This window comes from Colossoma macropomum, unplaced genomic scaffold, assembly GCF_904425465.1.
Source record: "Colossoma macropomum unplaced genomic scaffold, Colossoma_macropomum, whole genome shotgun sequence".
Taxonomy (NCBI): Eukaryota; Metazoa; Chordata; class Actinopteri; order Characiformes; family Serrasalmidae; genus Colossoma; species Colossoma macropomum.
In genome coordinates, this window is record NW_023494788.1 from 33,277,518 (window position 1) to 33,300,458 (window position 22,941).

Genomic DNA, 22,941 nt, shown 5'->3' on the forward strand with positions numbered 1-22,941 from the left:
CAAGATGCTTACAGCATGGTCAGAGTGCTCATTTAACAGACAATATATAGAGCAGCCCTAATATATAAACCTGAATGCATATTTGCAGTGATGGACAGTTGATTGAAGCAGGTGGGCCGACTTCATGACTCATACAGTATCAAACATCTAAATAAGTCCACTGATTTTGGATCACCTTCTTCCTTTCCATCTAACTATGTCTGTTCAGTCCCACATGTCTACAGATATTTTTAGATAGAAAATCCAACAGTTTGGCCTCCTGCCCACATGAAAACAGACTTTTAGGTCACTGAAAGTGGAGCCATTGAATAACAAGACTCTGCTCAGTGCTTTGTATATGTTCAGGACTATCTGCCATAGCTGATGACCGGGGTGTTTCTATGTGGTCAGTAATATCGGATTTGGTTACATTTTTTTGTAGCATGTTGTCGGTCTGCTAACTCACTCACTATAGTAGCACTGATACTTCAATGGCAGCAAAATGTTTGTTTTATCAACTGTTCTTCTGTAAATTCTCTGTTCTAGTTTGGCAATGCGCTCTTTATTTATTATTATTTAGGTCTATTTACATTTACATTTACAGCATTTAGCAGACACTCTTACCCAGAGCGATTTTCAAAAAGTGCATTTGTTTATATACAGAAAGTATCTTTGCTAGTTACCAATACGTTAGAGAGAAAGCTAGTCCTGAGCTCAGATACTGCTAGAAACAAAAGTCCCTGTTGATACCCAGAGAAAAGGAACAGAGTTAAACACAGCGCAGTGCAATACAATACAATACAATACATTTCAATAAGTGCAGTACAATACATTACAATGAATACTTAACTCAGTACTCATTTAAGTGCTGTATAAAGAGATGTGTCTTCAGTCTGCGTTTGAAGACAGCGAGAGACTCTGCTGTACGGACAGCCAGTGGGAGTTCATTCTACCACCTGGGTGCCAGTACAGAGAAAATGTATTTTTTAGGGACCCCCCTAAAATTATGATTTTGAGATATTCAGGAGGTCCAAGATATTAAAAAATGGGGCTCCAGGACCACCCAGAACACCCTGTATTTGACACCTTGTGTTTACCTAATTTAGCTTATTATATTATTTTTATATGCAGTGCTAGATGATGGATTGGTGCCTATGAGCAGTTCTTAAACCAGCATTTTATTCCCACTAACAAAACTTTGCACTGCAGTTGCCAATGACGACATTTAGATATAAACAGCATTAGCAACATTGCTGGCAGCAATATGTCACTAAGTTAACTCTGCAAATCCTCATCGTGGAGATACAGCTGGTAGAGCCATCTTTTTATATTCTTTTGACCTTTATTTAATTAAATGTCTGGAGAAGCCTTAAAGATCACAAGCTCTAATTTATAAGTTTCACTCCAAGCATCTTTCTCTTGTTAACACCTGTTTTTCTTTCTAAAGAAAGTCTACAGACTTCACTGCATTCGTAGCATTCCCCATGGCAGGTGCACAAACACTCCACTGCATCACCACTGAAAACTGAAGTTCTACATAACCACCTGTTCTGTAAGTGCATGCAGGGGGGCTTGAGCCCCTGTTCCTTTGAGCACCCCTTCATTTGGTCCAAAAAAAACACTTTGGACTAATGTGATATCACTTAAAGCGGGAATTCCACAGATTATTTTTTTTTTATTTCTACATGATTCAATGAATGTAAACAAAGTCATCCATAGTGTTTTGATATGAAATGCTCTGACCAGATGAGTTTCATGCCTCTATGAGCTCCCCTACAGAAAGTTGTTGCATGAAATGGTTATAAATGTGCTATCTGATGTCTGACAAATTTGAAGTTTTATGATAGTGTTTTGAAAAAGCTTAAGCCTGAAATGTATTTTTAAAAATGTTAAAAGTATGTACAGGCCCTGTCGGACAAGAAAACTTCATGCCCCCTGGTTCCTATCACTACTGTAAAGAAGTCTGAGTAAACTTGTCTATAATGAACCATCACATCAAACATCTCTGACTTTGTTTACATTTCAATGATTGAATTGAGTATGTTATTCCCCAGTGGGAACCAGAAGTCACAAAATGTACAATGTAAATATAGCCATTTTATTTACTGTCTAAAATGACCAGTGAACCTACACATGTCTTTTTTAGGTTAAAAAAAATCCTTATTACATAATGTATCACATATAAATAATATATATCGGGCTTATTATTATTAATCATATTAACATGTAGCCTTGGGGTCAGAGAAGCCCAATAGCACATACATGTATTCAGTACATATAGGGCAACAGTATATAGACACTTTCAAATAAATAATATATATGGGAAATATTAATATTAATATGAATGTACTTGTGAACCTACACGTTTTTTTTTTCTTATATGCATTTATATATGTAATGTTGATAACAATAAAATATATAAATCTGAAGAAATATGTTTTTTTTTGTATTTTGCCTCACAACATCCTACATGTATCACTCTGTCATGAATGGATTAAAATAAATGGATTAAAAGACATTTTAAGCCAAAACATTATCTCAAGTTATCATAAAACAATGTTTCAGAAATCAGGCAGTGTATTCATAACCACTTCATTTAATAACTTTCTTTTAGAGGTGGACACCTGGTTCCTATTACCACCACTGTGAACAATTCTGACTCTAGAACAGAGCAATTCACACCAAACCACTCTAAATGACTTACATCTGTTTACATCTTAACCATTTAATTGTGCAGAAATGTAGTAAAATCAGTGGCGTTTACCTTTAGTAATATTACATTAATCTAAAGGGGATGGAAAAGGGGTGATTAATTAATTATTTATTTGTTTGTTTATTTTTTGACAAGAGAGATTCTACTTCAGATCGACCTGAGACCTGGTCTAATCTTCTTTTCAAGATATTTAATATCCAGAAACATCAGCGGTTTCAAATCATTTAGCATTCTCTTGTGGTTGGTCAGATTTCCAGGAAACACTGTAGGTATTTATAGTCAAACCAACGGTTTATATTCATTTATAGTCATAAATATTTGTACATGTGAGGACAAGGACTCATCAAGTGCAAAAACTGAAGAGAGATCAGCACTCTGACACGTCTGATGCATTTGAGCCTTGAGCTGTGGATTCTGTCCAGAGCCTTCTCACTGGAGGAATGCAAAGACGATTGGATCTTGACACTAAATTAGCATGAGGCTGAGTGTGTGTGGGAGTGTGTGCTGAGAGCATGGCTGGACCCTCTGGCATTCAGTGAGGGCACGAGCACAAGGTCCAGCTAATGAATTCATTACAGAGCCCAATCAGGAGTGACCAGGGTACACTGGACCACGAGCCCACACACTTCCACATATTAAAAAAAAAAAAGATAATAACCAGTCTGTCCAAACGCACATATATCAACTTGCATTTTGTGTTGTTTCAGAAACCCAGAGAACTCAAGCATGGATTATTAGGCTTATACCAAACCACTGCTTCGTGAGATCCTCCATTAAGCTACAATCAGAATGAATCTATCTAATGGTGACATCATGGAAGAATAGAAGGTATTATTTTTTCTGTTTATGATCTCTGTGTGTTTGTTTTTGTACAAAGCGTTCCTTAATTTATAGTAAAACTAGATAAAAACAGGTGCTGACTTTAAAAAGTGCTCTTTACATGTTTTTTTTAATTGTTTCATTTGTTTAAACTTGAAAGAGTTTTTTTTTTAAAGGTTAAGAAAGGTTTAAAAAATCCTTATTACATAATGTATCACATATAAATGATACATATCGGGCTTATTATTATTAATCATATTAACATGTAGCCTTGGGGTCAGAGAAGCCCAACAGCACATACATGTATTCAGTGCATATAGGGCAACAATATATAGGTACTTTCAAATAAATAATATATATGGGTACATACTAGCACACACACACACACACATATATATATATATATATATATATATATATATATATATATATAGTAAAAAACAAAAAGGTTTACTTAATTAACAATACTACTGTTAGGGAGTACCTTATAAATGATGATTTTGGATATATGTAGCTGTCACAGAACATGGGGTAGTCTCACTACATATGTACAGATGTAGTGTGCGGGTGTATCTATCTATCTATCTATCTATGTGTGTGTATATATATATATATATATATATATATATGTACAGGGGATGTATGTATGACCCCATGATCTGATATTATATAAATACTTGTGTGTTTTTGGAGGCAGCATCAAAAGAGCAGCAGGGTGGGCAGACTCCTCACCAATGCCTTGCAGCACTGTGTGTGTATAAAGTTGTGTCTCTTTGTCTTTTCTGTCTGAGTGTACTTTGTGCATGTGTGTGTGTGTGTGTGTGTGATGTTTGATTGACAGGCAGAGTGAGTGACATTACTTACACTCCATATCCCACAGAGTGATTCATGTCACTCTGACATTTCGTTTGCCCGAAGGCCTGTGTGTATATGTGTGTGTGTGTATATGTGTGCGTCTGCGTACGAGTCACCTGGTTGTCTCTGCATGCGGAACATACATGTGTCATACTATTATTAATGGAAGTTTGCACACGCGTTCACACACTCGACGCTGTCTGCACAACTCTGACATTAACACACTCCGACCTTGTTAGCTGAGAGTCTTTGACCCATTTAGAGAAAATGCCCTTTTAAATACACACCTGCACAGTGGTCTGCAGACATCTCTGAGTGTGTGTGTATGTGTTCGGTGACTCCTGGAGGGTTCGCCTTATGACTCACTCCTGCTGCTTGGAGATACCACTGCTCTTTTGTGATCAAAAGAACACACAAGAAAACACCCCAACATTCGTTCCTTTCACTCATGATGTGTTTTTGAAGGCTTTTTTTCTCAAGCTTGATTACTGGCTAGCTCTAGTTAGGAGGCCTAAAACTAGAATTCAGGATGTCACTTGTCATGCTGTGCAGTATTCTGAAGTGGAGCAGTATATCCCTTAGGCTTATCAGTTACACAATTCATGAGTCTGTATCGCTTTTTTATGTTTTCCTTTATCAATGATCATACAACCACTGGGAATCCTTGTGGTGTCAAACAATTATTACCGCTGTCCTGCCACTGTTGGCCAATACATACAAACAAGCTAGCATTAGTGCAACTCTTACCTCAGTTGACAATCAGAATTTTGAAGAAACTGCAATTTTATCTTTATTCTGCACAAATGGACACTAGAGAAAGCATTTTTACACTTTCAGTCAGGGAAAAGAAGCTAGCTGAGGTAAGGTATCCAGATAGCTGGACCCTTTGCTAGCTTTAGCTTGTAGCTTGTTGTCCTCCACATCTGTTAAATAATTTCTATTGGTATCCTCTCCATTGTAATGATGATTTAAAGACAGTTACCACAGTTACAGCTACAAGAAGATATTCAGCTCCCTAGCAGTGATGTTAACTACCGGCATTTCTTCTAAAGAAATGAATCATAAAATCAATCATAACAGCCTGCCCGCAAACACCCACACTAAAGCTGATAGTTTTTCAAAAGTTTCTCCTACCCTCAAGATATGATGAAGGGGGTTTTCCTGGTACAGCATGGCTGGACTGAGAATGTCCCTCTAACCCAAATAATATCAGGCCAATAGTGGTCTTATGGTGGTTCTTTCCATTGACTGACAGGGAAGAGGACGACTGACAAATTGTGCATTTAATGGGCTACAGTCAGTAACTTTAAATTGCAAAGTGCACCTAATGTGTACGGTGGGTTTACCTGTTAAAATGATAACTCAGTATGGATTAATATATCAAAGACCTAACAAAAACGTATGGTCACTGTCTTTGTTTTCAGGATAGCTTCAGTTCTTCTGTAATATCCCACTCCATACAGCATTCAAAAATTTTTATGAAATGAAATAAACAACATGAAAATCTAATCTGCTCTCCAGACCTTAATAAGAAGGGGTTAGAATGTTTGGATCTGGGTCTGGGGCACTGTTATGCTCTCGTGGCAAAATGTTTATATATATGGCCTTTTGTGGTCATGATTTTCAAGACTGTTCCTTGATTATTTTGTGTTATATGCATGTATGATTCAAATGTTTGACTGTTTATTCTTGTCAGTTGCTTCACTTTGAAAACATGTATACCAGAAATCTTATTGTCAGGCCTCTTTTAAAGCTCACACATATTGACTTTTTTGTTAATATAAGTCACCTGTGGAGCTGCATCTGCAGCTCTGTAGTTCAAAATTAAAGTTGACGTTCATATAATGTTTACATTTTTTAGAACACCACCTACTGGCCTACATATGGATACAAGGGCCAAGCCAAACATTCTTTCCTACACACAAAGATTACTATAACTTAGGAGCAGTCACACAAGAATGATGAGTCATCCGTGTCACTGAGCTTATTTGATGGGATCATGAGCTCAGAAATGTAGAAGGGTGTTTTGGAGGCAAATCTGCAGATGTATAAAAAGAAACTTCTCAAAGAATAACCATCTGAAACACACCAGATGCCTTTTGAAAGAACGAGTTTCCAAAAAATAAAATGAGAGTGTGTTTAAAATAAATGTGACTTGGTTTGACATTTTTGACAATTTTTTTGTTTCCTAACACAATCAACTTCATACAGTTTAGGCATGGCCAAGAACATTTTGGGACCACTCAATATGGCTCCCTGAGGGCTATATCTCAAAGCAGAATTTCTCAGTATACCTAGACAACTTAAGCCCTAGGGCAAGCCTATCCAATGGGAAAAAGATCCACAACTTTGGTCTAAAGTTATCTGTTTATCTGAGTAACCTTGCTTTGTGAAATAGCTCCGTTGTAAGTATATGTATTTGAATAAAATGTATTTGAACAAGTTTGTTGTGTTTAGACCAAAGTGCTGCCGTTGCTTTGTGAAACACCCCACTGAATGCTATAGACAATTCCAATGGTGCATTAACTGAAGTTAAATTCATTGAATTAATTGATTCTGGTCTTTAACAAATGATCTGTTAAGTGTCTGTGTCAGTGAGCCTCTGTGATATGGGGATTCATGGTCATAGAGTATTATGGTAAACTGGGAGTGTCAGTGCTGTCATCTCGCTCCTCTCACGCATTCACTTAGGTTTGTTGATAGTGGAGTGAAGGGGCACTGATGTCTCAGGGAGCCCTCATGACTTTGTTACCTTTCTGGCTCTCCCTCTTAGTAAAGCTGCAATAACTAGACCTGCCAGAGTCACTGCTGCACTCTGTTAACACTGTAAGCTGTGATCAGTTACTCTTTACAGATCTGACTCTCTGTGTGTTTCTTTGCTGATCTAAACAACTGCCCATCCTGTGCGGTCTAATCTTTGATTGAGTGTGCACTGCTCACCAGCCTTCTGGACCTGTCTGACCATCATGGAGCTTCCTGCTGTACAATGCTATACAAACCTCACCAGCATGAACTGACCCTCTTGCTGCTGCTGCACAGACTCAAACTATTTAATCAGAGCCATTGCTTCACCTGCTTTTCCCCTTTTCTGTATTGTAATATTTTATACTAATGTTAAACCTTATTCTCTTTTCATTTTGCTCTGGTGTTGTTGTTTTGCTATCTGGTGTGGACCAGAGGAGGATGGGTTCCCCTTCTGAATCTTGGTTTCTCTCAATGTTTCTTCCTCTTGCTCTTAGAAAGTTTTTCTTTGCTACTATAACATTGTTGATGCTCATATGCGCTTGGAACCAGATTTTCTGTAAAGCTGCTTTGTGACAACGTCTTTTGTAAAAATTGCTATGTAAATAAACTTTGACTTGACTTGACCTGACTCTTCTTAAGACCACTATTCTTTTGTCTTGGTGTATTTTGTCAACATTGGCTTTTGTAGTCAAGACCGGTCCCCATTATTGTGTCACATGTGTCTTTCTTTCAAACACTTCTCTATTTAGCCTCTTGTAGACTCAAATTGCCTCACATAGAAAATGTGCATATCAAAGAGCTGATTGCCTGGCGTCTTTCATGACTGAGGCAATTGGGCTTTAACTATTGAGTTAAAGTTGACATTCATATGGTGTTTCCTTTATTTTGAACACTGCCTGTGGCCTACATCAGGATATGAGCAGTCAAACTAAACTAAGCATTCCCACACAGAGATTACATTGTCGTATGAGCAACAGTCACTCAAGAATGATGAGTCATCCCTTATTACATAGTACACTTCTAAGAATACGATAACTTGGGACGTGAGAAAAAATGTAAATGTTTCATAAACTATCAAAAACTTTCAACTGTGCGTTCAATTTCAAACAAAACTTGTCATTTCTATAGGAATGTATGAGTAATCACATTGAGATATATATATGGTTTTGAAACTTAAATGCTCATAAACAAAAGATTGGCTAATTCAGTGTGGCAGGAAACCTGTCACTGTATCCTCAGTTGTAGCCCACGCAAGTCTGTTACACTAGCCATGAAATACCCAACAGGATGTATAGTGGTCTCTGAGAATTAGTTCCTCTTTCTGTTCCATCTTATATCACTTAACAAAGATATTCAGACAGGAAAGATTATACTACACCTTAGCTGCTGGATCTCTCTCACAAAACTGCAGTGAATGGATATTTATGAAGATATGTCAGCCCTCCGCACTGCCCAGGTCAAGAACTTTGGAAGGCATGAGCAGACTGCACCAGCAAATCCAGAAGAAAGCAGCAAACCTCCACGGATTTGGCTCTATAGGCTAGCAGTAGTGGCTTTGCTGTTTTTCAGCTTTCTGCTGGTCATCCTCATGATCGTGTTACGTGCTGCTGCTTCTATTCCTACAAACCCACCATCTAATCTTGAGCAGGTACTGGAGCACGGATGGGTGTACTTCAACTACAGCCTTTACCACCTGTCCAATGAGCGGAAACCCTGGGAAGAGGCTCGAGCGGCGTGCCAGCACAAGAACGCTGAACTGGTGATCATCAACAGCATAGAGGAGCAGGAGTTCATCCAGAGTCTCCTGACAAAGTCAGGTTCAGCCTGGGTTGGTTTGACCACCATGTACAGTAAGTGGCAGTGGGTGGACGGTACTCCTGAGACTGGGACATCCTGGACAAACGATCCATCTTCGATTCAGTGTAAGAACATTTTTAAATCAGAGACGAGACTGATAACAGACCAATGCTCAAACTCGCGTTTGTGGATATGTGAGAAACTTGTCTACCGTAGATGACCTGTGAGTTAAGCTATGGGCAAAATATATTTTTGTACATTTCATTGATTTATTTGAGTTTAAAAAAGGAGTAACAGATATGGTCCAGATTTAAAATGGGACAGCGTCACCCTAAAAGAGAGACAGAGATATAATATAAAGCTGGTTTGTGAGAAAATAGTTCCTTTCACATCACATCAAATGAAGGTAAAAGTGAAAATCTGGGTGTAATTTTAAATTCTGACCTCTAATTTAAATAACATAACTTTGGTTGCATTCTATCATTTAATAAATGGTGCTCAAAGTCCTCAAACCCCTGTTTTAAAAGAACTGCACTGTTTACCTGTATCCTTAAGAACTGATCTTGTTGAACTGACCTTGTTTTCAAAGCACTGAATGACCTTAAAGCTTCAGAATGCCTGTCTGTTCCACCACTTAGATCTTAGATCTGCACATACTGACCTTGTATCCCCTGCAAAATTACAGAGACTCTTTATTTTAATATGCTTCTAAACTGTGGAAAACAATTAAATACACTCTTATGTTCAACACACTTTAAAGGAACATCTGGATTGTATATTTTTTAAAGGTAATTTTAATCTTTTTATTTGTCATTTTATTTTAATTAATTCATATTTTAATGTTTTTTTTATTTTTGTCTTGTGTTTTTTTATTTTATTTTTTTATAAAATTTGCTTTTATTTCTTAAATATTTAATTGTAAAGCACTCTGAGTTACTACACATATGATGTGTTCTAAATGATAAATTATTATTATTATTATTATTATTATTATTGTTGTTGTTGTTGTTGTTTTTGTTTTTGTTTTTGTTGTTGGGCTCATATAATGGAAAACAGATTTTTTTTTTTCCTCACTGCTTTTTAAACCAAATAGTTTAATGTACTATGTAAACGTCATTTAACTCCCCAGTCCATACGGTCCATATATATAAATTAAGCTGCAAAAACAGCCTTTTTTTCAACTCACTGTTTTAATGATGTCACAAAAACTCATTTACATATATCCACTTTTTCGGCCTACAACAGTTTAGTTTCAGGAGTGTTTTAGCCTGGATGACTTTTGGAACAAGGCACCATTCAGGGCAGCCAATCAGAACCGACCTCATTTACATACATAAGTCTTACAGGCACAGTAACAAAAAACAGCCTGTTTAACTCTAATGAATGAAGAGATGTCAGAAATTTTCATGCATGTTCAAGCAAATTAATTATGACTGTTTTGGGTATATATAAAAATATAGCTATAGAATATTGGCTCTTTAAAGTTCAAAGTTAAGTGTCCACTCTGGCCAAATGAAAAAGGATACAAACATGAACAACATGAAAAGGATACAAAAGTGTGAACTAATGAGACTGTGTGATGCAATTCTGCACTACAGAATACAGCATAATACGACAAATAACTCATTAAATGCTACTTTTAGGCCTGAAAGCCCCTTAAAGAAGCTTATTTCCTTCTTTAATAAACTTAGTATTTTCATCCTTTTTTTTTATTATTGATAAAATACTTTGTGGTGTTGGAAATCATTACATTTTATTGACTTTAAATATGTATACTCTATTTCTCACTGCACTCCTCCTGCTAGAGCAGGAATTTCAATCTAATAAAATTCCTATCATTTTAATCAGAAATGTGTCTGTGCACTTTCTACACTTTGTCATTCCAGACAAACAGTTTAGAAACTATTTTGTCAAGGTTAGAGTGTTATTCTGGTTAGAGCTGTATAGTTGAACTCTGCATTTTAATACACTGAGCAGTGGTGCTATGAGCTCTGCTGTAAAAAAAGCTGATTTATGAAACTGAATAAGTAAAAAAGACACAAACAAAACAATACAAATGCTATAAATATTTGAACGTGAATGTGTATTTTCTTACTGAAGTGTTCATATAAACAGAACGCTGTTGAAACATTCCTTTCTTCCAGGGGAATGATGATAGTCCTGAGAAGATTTTTTTATGGAATTGTGATAGAATTCTTTAATAATTTCATAATTTAATTTAAAAGCCTTCTCTTACTTACATTACTGAGGACATCACTGAAGGTAAAGCTGAAATATTTAGAACATGTCTTTTTTTAGAATGACAGCTGCACAATCTGAATAGATACACCAAGTTCAGTACATCTACCGTAATGCAAAAGAAGAGTGACAGTTCTTTAACTTGTGTTTTCAATTGAAGACACACACACACACACCCTCGAGCAGTGGTCTGCAGGGTGGACCACAGACTTTTCACCTGTCAGCGCTATTTAATCTCCGCTTGAAATTATCTGTGAACCTTTAGATATTATTGTGTGCGTGTGTGTGTGTGTGTGTGTGTGTGTGTGTGTGTGTGTGTGTATGTGGGATGCTGTGTAAAAAAAAAACAAAATTTAATGATGTGCAATTCATTTAAACCCTATATTTAATTGAAAATAGTACAAAGACAACTAATCAAATGTTGAAACTGAGAAATTCTATTGTTTTTTGAAAAATATATGCCCATTTAGAATTTGACGCAGACAACATGTTCCAAAAACATTGGGACAGGGGCATTCTTACCACTGTGTTTCATCACCTCCTTTATCGTATTTTTCATTTTATGATGTACTAAATGTTTCCAGTGGTGACAGGTCTGGACTGCAGGCAGGTCAGTGTAGTGCCCGGACTCTTTTAATACAGATCAATGTTGTTGTAATACATGCAGAATGTGGTTTGACATTATCTCGCTGAAATAATCGAGGCCTTCCCTGAAAAAGACGTAGTCTGGATGGCAGCATATGTTGCCAAAACATGTATATATCATTTAGCATTAATGGTGCCTTCACAGATGTGCCAGTCGCCCATGCCATGTGCAATCATTGCCCCCCTATAGCATCATGAGTACTGCCTTTTGAACCATGCACTGATAACAAGCTGAGTGGTCTTTAGCTCAGAGGACGCAGATTCCATGATTTCCAAAAGCATTTCAAATGTTGATTTGTTGGACCATAGGACACTTTTCCACTTCCCCTCAGTCCATTTTAAATGAGCTCAGGCCCAGAGAAGGCGGCGGGGTTTCCGAATCCTGTTTATATTTGGTTACTTCTTTGTGTTTAAGAGTTTTCATTAGCATTTGTGGATGCAGCGACAAACTGTTTTCGCAGATAGTGGTTTCAGAAGTTTTTCTGAGCCCATGCAGTGATTTCCATTACAGAATCAAATCCGTTTTTAATGCAGTGCCACCTAAAGGCCTAAAGATAATGGCCAGCAAATACTGGTTTTTGGCCTTGTCCCTTGCATACAGAAATTTCTCCAGATTCTCTGACTCTTTTAATGTTACTATAGTGGTAGTAGTAGATACTGTAGATGATTCTTTGTATACTGTAGAAAGTTCTTTGCTGTTTTATGGTGAGAAATGTTATTCTTGAATTGTTGCACTGTTTGATCATGTAGTCTTTCACAGAATGGTGAACCCCTCCTCATGTTTACTTCTGAAGGCCTCTCTGAGATGCTTTTATGCCCAATCGTGTTACTGTATATATACACATTACCCCTACAGGAGCTTTTATGAATCTTGTTCTTAATCCATACACACTTTACAAGATTTAGGAGTGTGTCTGTGCTAATTTTTGTCCATTCATCCAGAAGAACATTTGTGAGGTCAGACCCTGATGTTGGACAAGAGGGCCTGGCTTGCAATCACTGTTCTACTTCATCCCAAAGGTGTTTTATGGGGTTAAGGTCAGGGCTGTGTGTGGGCCAGTTTCGTTCTTCTACACTAAACTCACCCAGCCATGCCTTTATGGACCTTGCTTTGTGCACTGGGGGTCAGTCATGCTGGAACAGCAAAGATTCTTCCACAAACTGTTCCCACAAAGATGGAATCATACAATTGTCTAAAATGTCTTGGTTTGCTAAAGCATTAAGATTTCCTTTCACTGGAACTAAGGCATCTTGGCCAACCCCTGAAAAACAACCCCATAACGTTATCCCTCCTCAACCAAACTTTCCAGTTGGCTTAATACAGTCAGACAGGTAACATTCTCATGGCATTCACCAAACCCAGACTCATCCATCAGACTGCCAGATAGAGAAGTGTGACTCGTAACTCCACAGAACACATTTCCACTGCTCCAGAGTCCAGTGGCAGCATGCTTTACACCACAAAATCCAATGCTTGACATTGTGCTTGGTGATGTAAGGCTCTCATGCAGCTACTAAGCCATGGAAACCCTGCCATGAAGCTCCCGGCGCAATTTTTGTGCTGATGTTAATGCCAAAAGAGCTTGGAACTCTGCAGTTATTGAGTTAGCAGAGCATTGGTGACTTTTATGCACTATGCGCCTCAGCACTCAGTAACCTGCTCTGTAACTTTATGTGGTCTGACAATTCGTATATGTATTGTCCCCAAACTTTGACAGACAGTGTATAAACACACACACACACATAATGTCAGAAATGCTCTACTGAGAACTGATATATGACACAGACATCCATCTCACTGTATATATAACAAAACCCGCACACAGTACAGCTACACAAGAGACAACATTGGAAATAAACTCAGAGCGAAAACTGATTCCATGTGTGCTTTCATTCTTGCTGTGTGTGTGTGTGTGCTGAGGAATGCATCTTTCACACATCACACGAAGAAGATAATAAAGTATGAGGTCATCGGGGTTGTTACTGCCCCCAAATTTCTCATTTCAGATTGTACGTAATCTGTTAAGAGTCTTTCTTTCTGTGTGTGTGTGTGTGTGTGTGTGTGTCTGTGTGTGTTTTGTAGAAAGATCCACGGAGCGCAGGGCAGAGGCTATCCTCTCAGGTGATTTGTTTGCATGGATTAAATGTCAGATTCTGAAATAATGTTATTATAGAGAACACCTCCAGAGAATGACCGCAGACACACACAAGGACATTCTTATTTTCAAATGAGGACACATAAACAAACACACACATCCTGTTGACTGTGTTCAAAATGCATCTTTGCGAAGGTGAATAGATTTATAGTCGAGAATAGTTGACAAGACAGTAGAACATACAACTGAACCACAAACAGGACTCGCATGCTAACCAAAAACAAGCAACAATAAATAAATTTACAATCAAATACTTTTTTGTGCACTCTGAAGAAAACACACAAACACACTGTCCCACAATGTGTCAATTGAAAGTTATGCGGGTGTTAACAGAGATTACTCTGGGTTGTTTGTTTATTCAAATAAAGACAGTAAAAGGTTAATTGGAGTGACAGACATAAAGTTGTGTGTCATTCTGTAGTCAGTGTTTTGCCCATATTAGGAACTAAGTAGATATTTTCTGGTATCTTGGTATCTTTTACTTTCTGAGAAATTAGCACTAGAGTGTAATTCATAAAATATGAATAGTGCTATATAAATGCTACAAGCATGTGAATGCTGACATACACTGAAATAACGATGTATGGAATTATATCTACTATTCAAACTGTAGCACAGTCCTGCTAAAGCAACTTAACGACAGAACTTGGGGTATTTTGGTGAGGTTGCCAGTTTTATGATGTTATTTCAGTGCGCAGCAGTGTTAGTTTGCATGTATAATATTTATATTTCAGCTCCCTGATGACCTCATAAACAAGAGGATCTGGTGATCTTTAAAGGAAAGATTTTGGAAGAAAAAAACATAATATTAGTGGAGTATAATTATGCAGTTACTAAAACCAAGCTGGCTCACCTGAAAATAGGTTGGACTACATACATTTTTTAAATCAAAACTAGTCCTCAATCTCAGAGCAGAAAATCATCATCATCATCTTCGTCGTTAACTGCTTAGTCCAGCTAGGGTCGCGCTAGCAGTTGGGAGAGCAGAGAATCCCAGATGACCCTGTCCCCTGCAACTTCCTCCAGCTCATTCCTCCCGGATGGCCGAGCTCCTCACCTTATCAAATAGATTGTAGCCCGCCACACTGCGAAGAAAGCTAATTTCCGCTGCTTGTATTCGCGATCTCATTCTTTCGGTCATTACCCATAGCTCATGCCCATAGGTGAGGGTCGGGGTGTAGACCGACTGGTAAACAGAGAGCTGAGCCGTAACCTTACCTAACCTTACCCAACCTTACTCACAACCTTACTTTACCTAAAACCTAACCTTACCTAACCTTACCCAAAACCTAACCTTACCTAACCTTACCCAAAACCTAACCATACCCAACCTTACCCAAAACCTAACCTTACCCAACCTTACCCAAAACCTAACCTTACCCAACCTTACCCAAAATCTAACCTTACCTAACCTCACCCAAAACCTAACCTTACCCAACCTTACCCAAAACCTAACCTTACCCAAAACCTAACCTTACCCAACCTTACCCAAAACTTAACTTTACCCAAAACCTAACCTTACCCAACCTTACTCACAACCTTACTTTACCTAAAACCTAACCTTACCTAACCTTACCCAAAACATAACCTTACCCAACCTTACCCAAAACCTAACCATACCCAACCTTACTCAAAACCTAACCTTACTCAAAACCTAACCTTACCCAACCTTACTCAAAACCTAACCTTACCCAACCTTACCCAAAACCTAACCTTACACAACCTTACTTAAAACCTAACCTTAACCAAAACCTAACCTTACCTAAACTTAAGCCAAAACCTACCCTTACCTAACCTTACCCAAAACCTAACCTTACCTAACCTCACCCAAAACCTAACTCTTCACCTCTTCACCACTACAGTCCGGTACAGTGACCGCATTACTGCTGCTGCCTGTCCCAGCCTGCGGTCAATCTCACGATCCCTCTTCCCATTACTCATGAACAAAACCCCGAGATACTTAAACTCCTCCACCTGGGGCAAGTCCTTTCCCCCTACCTGGAGTGGGCATGCCATCCTTTTCCAGGCTAAGACCATGGACTCAGACTTGGAGGTGCTGATCCGCATACCAACCGCTTCACACTCAGCTGCAAACTGCTCCAGTGTGCGCTGGAGGCATCCATGTGATCCAGCCAAAAGAACAACATCGTCTGCAAACAGCAGAGACGCCACCCTTCGGCCTCCACACATAATGCCCTCCTGACCACGGCTACGCCTTGACACCCTGTCCATGAATATCACGAACAGGAGTGGAGACAGGGCACAACCCTGGCGGAGTCCAACGCTAACACTGAAAGAGTCCGACTTTATGCCGAGTATACGAACACAGCTCTCACTTCGGGAGTACAGAGATTGAATGGCCCGGAGTAGCAGCCCCGGCACCCCATACTCCCGGAGGACCTCCTACAAGATATCTCAGGGAACACAGTCGTAAGCCTTCTCCAAATCCACAAAACACATGTAGACTGGGTTGGCAAATTCCCATGCCCCCTCAACAGTCCGTGAGAGGGTGGAAAGCTGGTCCACTGTTCCACGGCCGGGACGGAATCCGCATTGTTCCTCCTCAACCCGAGGTTCAACTATTGGTCGAAGTCTCCTTTCTAGCACTTTGGCATAAACTTTCCCAGGTAGGCTGAGCAGTGTGCTACCCCAATAGTTGGCACACACCCTCCGGTCCCCTTTTCTTAAAAATAGGGACCACCACCCCGGTCTGCCAGTCCAAGGGTACCGTTTCCAAGATCCATGCAATATTGCAGAGGTGCGCCAGCCACGACAGCCCCACAATATCCAGAGCCTTAAGCATCTCCGGACGAATCTCATCCACCCCTGGTGCCTTGCCACTAAAGAGCTTGCCAACTACCTCAGTGACCTCCACCAGGGAAATGGAGCTTGAGCCTCTGGCCCTGACTCCCGTGAGGGAGGCATATCTCCCAGATTAATGAGTTCCTCGAAGTGCCCTTCCACCGACCGACAATATCCTCATTTGAAGTCAGAGCTTCCCCACCCCTGCCGAAGACAGGGCTTGGGCGCAGCCACCCTGACCGCTCCTGAGTCGCCGGACAGTCGTCCAGAACCTCCTTGAGGCCGACCAAAAGTCTTTTTCCATGGCTTCTCCAAACTCCTCCCACTCCCTGGATTTTGCTTCTGCCACCGTTGCGGCTGCCACCTTTTTCGCCTGTCGGTACCTATCTGCTGAGTCGGCAGTCCTTCAGGCCATCCAGTCCCTAAAGGCCTCTTTCTTCAGCTTGATGGCCTCCCTCACCCCTGGTGTCCACCAGGGGGTTCTTGGGTTACCGCCCTGACAGGCACCAACAAGCTTTTGGCCACAGCTACGCCTGGCAGCTTCCACAATGGAGGTTTTGAACAGGGACCATTCAGACTCCATGTCCCCTACCTCCTCCAGGACATGAGAAAAGCTCTCCCGGAGGTGGGAGTTAAAATCTTTCCGAACAGGGGCCACTGACAGTCGTTCCCAGCACACCCTCACTATTCGCTTGGGCCTACCAGGTCTGACCATCGGTCTTCCCTGCCATCTGATCCAACTCACCACCAGATGGTGATCGGTTGACAGCTCAGCACCTCTCTTCACCCGAGTGTCCAGAACATATGGTCCCAAGTCAGATGAAACGACAACAAAGTTGATCATTGACCTATGACCCAAGGAGCTCTGGTACCATGTACACTTATGAACATCCTTGTGTTCGAACTTGGTGATCGTTATGGACAATCCATGCCTGGCACAGAAGTCCAATAACAATTCACCATTCGGGTTTAGATCGGGCAGGCCGTTCTTCCCAATCACGCCTCTCCAGGTCTCCCAGTCATTGGCAACATAAGCATTGAAGTCTCCCAGTAAGACTATGGAGTCTGTAGGTGGGACCCTTTCCAGAACCCTGCCCACTTGCTCCAAGAAGGCCGAATACTCCGACCTGCTGTTTAGTGCATAAGCACACACAACACTCAGAGTTTTCCTCTCTGTGATTTTAATTCGCATTGAGGCGACCCTCTCGTCCACCGGGACAAACTCCAACTGCACGGTTGCCAGCCGGGGACTCGTGAGTATCCCCACACCCACCCAGCACCTCTCACCCTGTGCAACCCCGGAGCAGGAGAGGGACCAACCCCTATCAAGGAGTTTGGTTCCAGAGCCGACACTGTGGGTGGAGGTGAGCTCAACTATATCTAGTTGGTACCTCTCAACCTCCCGCACAAGCTCCGGCTCCTCCCCCCCCAGTGAGGTTACATTCCACATACCAAGAGCCAGTTTCTGCCGCAGGGGCCTAGGCCACCAGGGCCCCCCCCGCAATCTCCCACTGCCTATATGGCACTGCACCGCTCTCCCATGCTGGACCTTGCGGGTGGTGGGCCCACATGGTCTCCCCACGTTGCCTCTTCAGGCTGAGCCCAGCCGGGTTATGTGGGCTGCACGGCCACCAGGCGCTCGCTGGGGGATGCAACCCCCAGGCCTGGCTCCAGAGGTAGATCCTGGTGACCCTCTCCCGGGCAGGGTACATGATTGTCTGTGTCCATTTTTCAAAGAGGATTTTTGGATCGAGTTAGTCTGGGTCTTCACTCTAGACCTGTTCGCCCTGGGAGACCCTACCAGGAGCATACTGCTCCTGACGACTTAGCTCTGAAGATCCCTAGACCACACAAGCCCTTCCGCCTCGACAAGGCCCCAATCCAGGAAGGGCAGAAAATTTCCCTCAATATTTATAGACAACTGAGCAGAGGTACAGAGACAGAGAGAGAGATCGAGAGAGAGAGAGTTGGAGAGAGTGAGAGAGAGAGAGAGATATGACCATTGAAGAACAAAAAAAGGTTCTATTGTTTGAATCTGATAGAAAAATGTGGGTTCTTTTATAGAAAAAGTCCTTCACTCTGCTCTGCTTCATACTGACAAAGAGACACATAAAGCACAGTAGAATAGCGATAATAGCAACAAAATAAAAAATTGGTCTAATTCCCACATTACTGCTGTGTTATTATACTAATTCAACCCCATTTCCAGAAAAGTTGGGACGCTGTGAAAAATGTAAATAAAAACAAAACGCAAAGATGTGTGAATCATTTAAACCATATTTTTCATTGAAAATAGTACAAAGACAACATATCAAATGTTGACACTGAGAAATGTTATTGTTTTTTGAAAAAAATATTTGCCCATTTTGAATTTAATGCCAACAACACACTCCAAAAAAGTTGGAACAGGGGCAACAAAAGGCTGGTAAAGTTGTGTAATGCTAAAAAAAACACATGGTGTTTCATCAATAACATGATTGGGTATAAAAAAAAAGCATCCTAGAGAGGCTGAGACTTTCAGAAGTAAAGATGAGGAGGGGTTCACCACCATCTGAAAGACTGCACGATCAAATAGTGCAACAATTCAAAATTAAACATTTCTCAATGTAAAACAGCAAAGAACTTTTGCTTTTCATCACATATGGTACATAATAACATTAAAAGATTCAGAGAATCTGGAGAAATTTCTGTATGCAAGGAACAAGGCCAAAAACCAGTATGTGCTGGCCATGATCTTTAGGCCCTCAGGTGGCACTGCATTAAAAACAGACATGATTCTGTAGTGGAAATCACTGTATGGGCTCAGGAACACTTATGAAAAACACTGTCTGTCAAAGCAGTTAATCACTGCATCCACAAACGCAGGTTAAAACTTGCAGAGAAGAAACCATATATACACAGGATCCAGAAACCCCGCCGCCTTCTCTGGGCCCAAACTCATTTAAAATGGACTGAGAGGAAGTGGAAAAGGGTCCTGTGGTCTGATGAATCAACATTTTAAATTCCTTTTGGAAATCATGGACACTGTGTCCTCCGGGCTAAAGACCACTCAGCTTGTTATCACTGCACGGTTCAAAAGTATTCATGATGGTATAGGGGTGCATTAGTGCACATGGCATGGGTGACGTGCACATCTATGAAGGCACCATTAATGCTAAACGATATATACATGTTTTGGCAACACATGCTGCCATCCAGACTATGTCTTTTTCAGGGAAGGCCTTGCTTATTTCAGCAAGACAATGTCAAACCACATTCTGCATGTATTACAACAGCACTGCTCCATATTAAAAGTGTCTGGGTGCTAAACTGGCCTGCCTGCAGGCCAGACCTGCCATCACTGAATATATTTGGTGCATTATTAAATAAAAAATACAACAAATGAGACCCTGAACTGTTGAGCAGCAGAAATCCTATATCAAACAAGAATGAGAAAACATTTCCCTTTCAAAACTACAGCAGTCCGTCTCCTTAGTTCCCAAACACTTACAGAGTGTTTTTAAAAAAAGAGGTGATGAAACACAGTGGTAAACATGCCTCTGTCCCAACTTTTTTGGAATGTGTTGTTGGCATAAAATTCAAAATGGGCATATGTTTTTCAAAAACCAATAACATTTCTCAGTTTCATCATTTGATATTATATCATATATGCATGTCGTTGCATTCAATTGTTATTTACATTCTGTACAGTGTCCCAAATTTTTTGGAAACGGGGTTATAATAAAAATAATAATTATTAAAAAATAATAATTATTAAAAAATTATAATTAATTTAACCATTTCACGCTCCTGGGGAATATATATATATATATATATATATATATATATATATATATAAAAACACACACACACACACAAATAAAAATATCTGGTCTTACATTTAAACACAAACTAGCTTGGCAGCTGTTTGAAGCTGTCAATGCTGAGTGGATCAATACTGACTCTTCATTCTGTAAAAGACTGTCTGCAAGTTTACACAAAACTTCAACATTTAAAAAATTAAAGTGAAAAACTCCCCCATACTAACTTACTGCATCTATTCTTTTATAGGTTTGTTGCTAAGAGCATTAAATGTGTAACGTTTTGCCATTTTGGGCTTTTTTTTCAGTGTGTGTTAGAACAACCCTCCCCTGACCTGTACAATCAGTGTTTTATCAGTACTTGACTTACAACTTAACATGATTATGACTTAAAATGGATTTACTTCATCACTGGAGTAATATACTGTTGAGATAATCTCTGGCAAAGTGCCATATTTTTACAATCGTGAGGCGTATAGGAACCAATCACATACAAATTGAAAGATGGGGTCATAGAGTTTCTGACTGTCACTGGAAGATGGCTCCCTTCAGTTTGCGAGGAGATGGTGACCCCTGAGCAGAAAGCGTTTTGCGTTGTCCACTTTCATCAGGAGTGAACCTCCAACAGCTCAGAGCACTCGTCGTCGGTTCCACAACACTGGATGATCTCCGCAATCGCGTTGAAAGAGCCATGAGTACAGTGACACCCAATGTGCTCAGTTGAGTATGGGATGAATCACGTTGATGTTGTCCGTACAGCTGGAGGAGGTACATATTGAGCACCTGTAAAATTACGTAATAAACTTTATGTTCGCTTAAACCATTTTTTTTCCAAATTTACTATATTGTTCCATAATGATTTACAAGTGAAACAAATCATTCTGAAATCGGATTAATCTCTTTGAATCACCCTGTATTTTTGGAAAATAGCTTTACAGACTGATTTACAGACTGTAACATAAGTTTAAGCCATTTTCTCACATACTTGGCCATTGAAGTAATCAGAATATATACAATAGCTGAATAACAGCGTATAGTGTAACGTTGCATTACCGTAACAGCAGTGGTGCTGAAATGACTTTTAACATGGGAGTAATAAAGACATTTAGAAATCAATTTTAAGTGAGAACTACTAACAGAAACATGTTCCGCATGTTGACTATTCTAAAATGTCATGCTTGAATGGGGGCAAAAAAAGTAAACAGGACTTACAGTGCTGTCTGGCTACCATCTTGACAAAGATCTCCAGAGCTATGATCAGCCACATCGTTGGGTTGAGGTCCAAAAAACTCCCACACTTTAGATGATCATGGGTGAGGTATTTTGTCTGCAGCTTGCTCTCTGGGGGAATCCATGCTTTGACCAGGTGCAGCCATCTTACTTCATAGCAACACACAAACCACGGTATGCTAGCTGCCATATCTGCATAATCAATGACATTGATTATGTCGATGAGTTGCCCTAGTCCTACTGAGTTTGTGTTAGTGAATCTTTTCTTTTCTTTTTCTTTTTTTTTTAGTAAAAGAGGATGGCACACAGTCCTCGTGAGGACGGCGGGAAGAGGAGAACTGCGGGTGAGCGGGGGACACCATGTGAGTCCCAAGCCCAACCTCCTGGGTGCCGCCTCTGGTCCGCCTGCGGTGTTTGGGATTTGGGCCCACCTTCCTGCCAGATCTCGTGACTGTCATTGGGGCCTGGGCGACGGGTGCATGGCACAGTACTCTAATGTAGCTTGTGAAATACTCAATTTTAAGATTTCTTAGTAACTGAGGCAGACATATTTATGATGAAGTTAAGAACATAAAATGAATCCAAATACAAAAACTAGCAAACAACTTTCAAAACAAGATAATTAATCTGATATTCCCAGATCTAAGATTTTAAATCTTGGCAAGCACTGAACAATTTGCAGTTTACAATGCATCAAGATCCTTTAATCGTTTAAATTAAGGTTCTTCACACACATTCATTCATTGAAAGATTCTTCAGGGATCCAAAAGTGGTTCGTCTGAGGCATCACTCCAATGAACCATGTTTGACACCTTTAAGAGAAAACGCCTAGTCACTGCATCTGATAATGCATTTGTTAGAAGCTTGTTTGTTGTTGTTATCTGATTTCTTTTATTATTTAGCATATGTTTATTTGCCTCAATCCAAAGTGATCCAAACACTTCACATTCTGTTTCTTGTTATGTAAACATATAATTAAATTAGCATCTCTTCATCGTTCCACAGACCAGTTTCCTCTAATTGTTAAACAGCAATGCTCTGATAAGATTTTAAACATGGCAGTGTGGTTAACCAGCAGGCATTGAACAGTACTGCTATCCTTGTAGCAAACACCATAAACCTGGAGCCTTCAGTACTGGAACGATTACCAATAGAAAAAAGC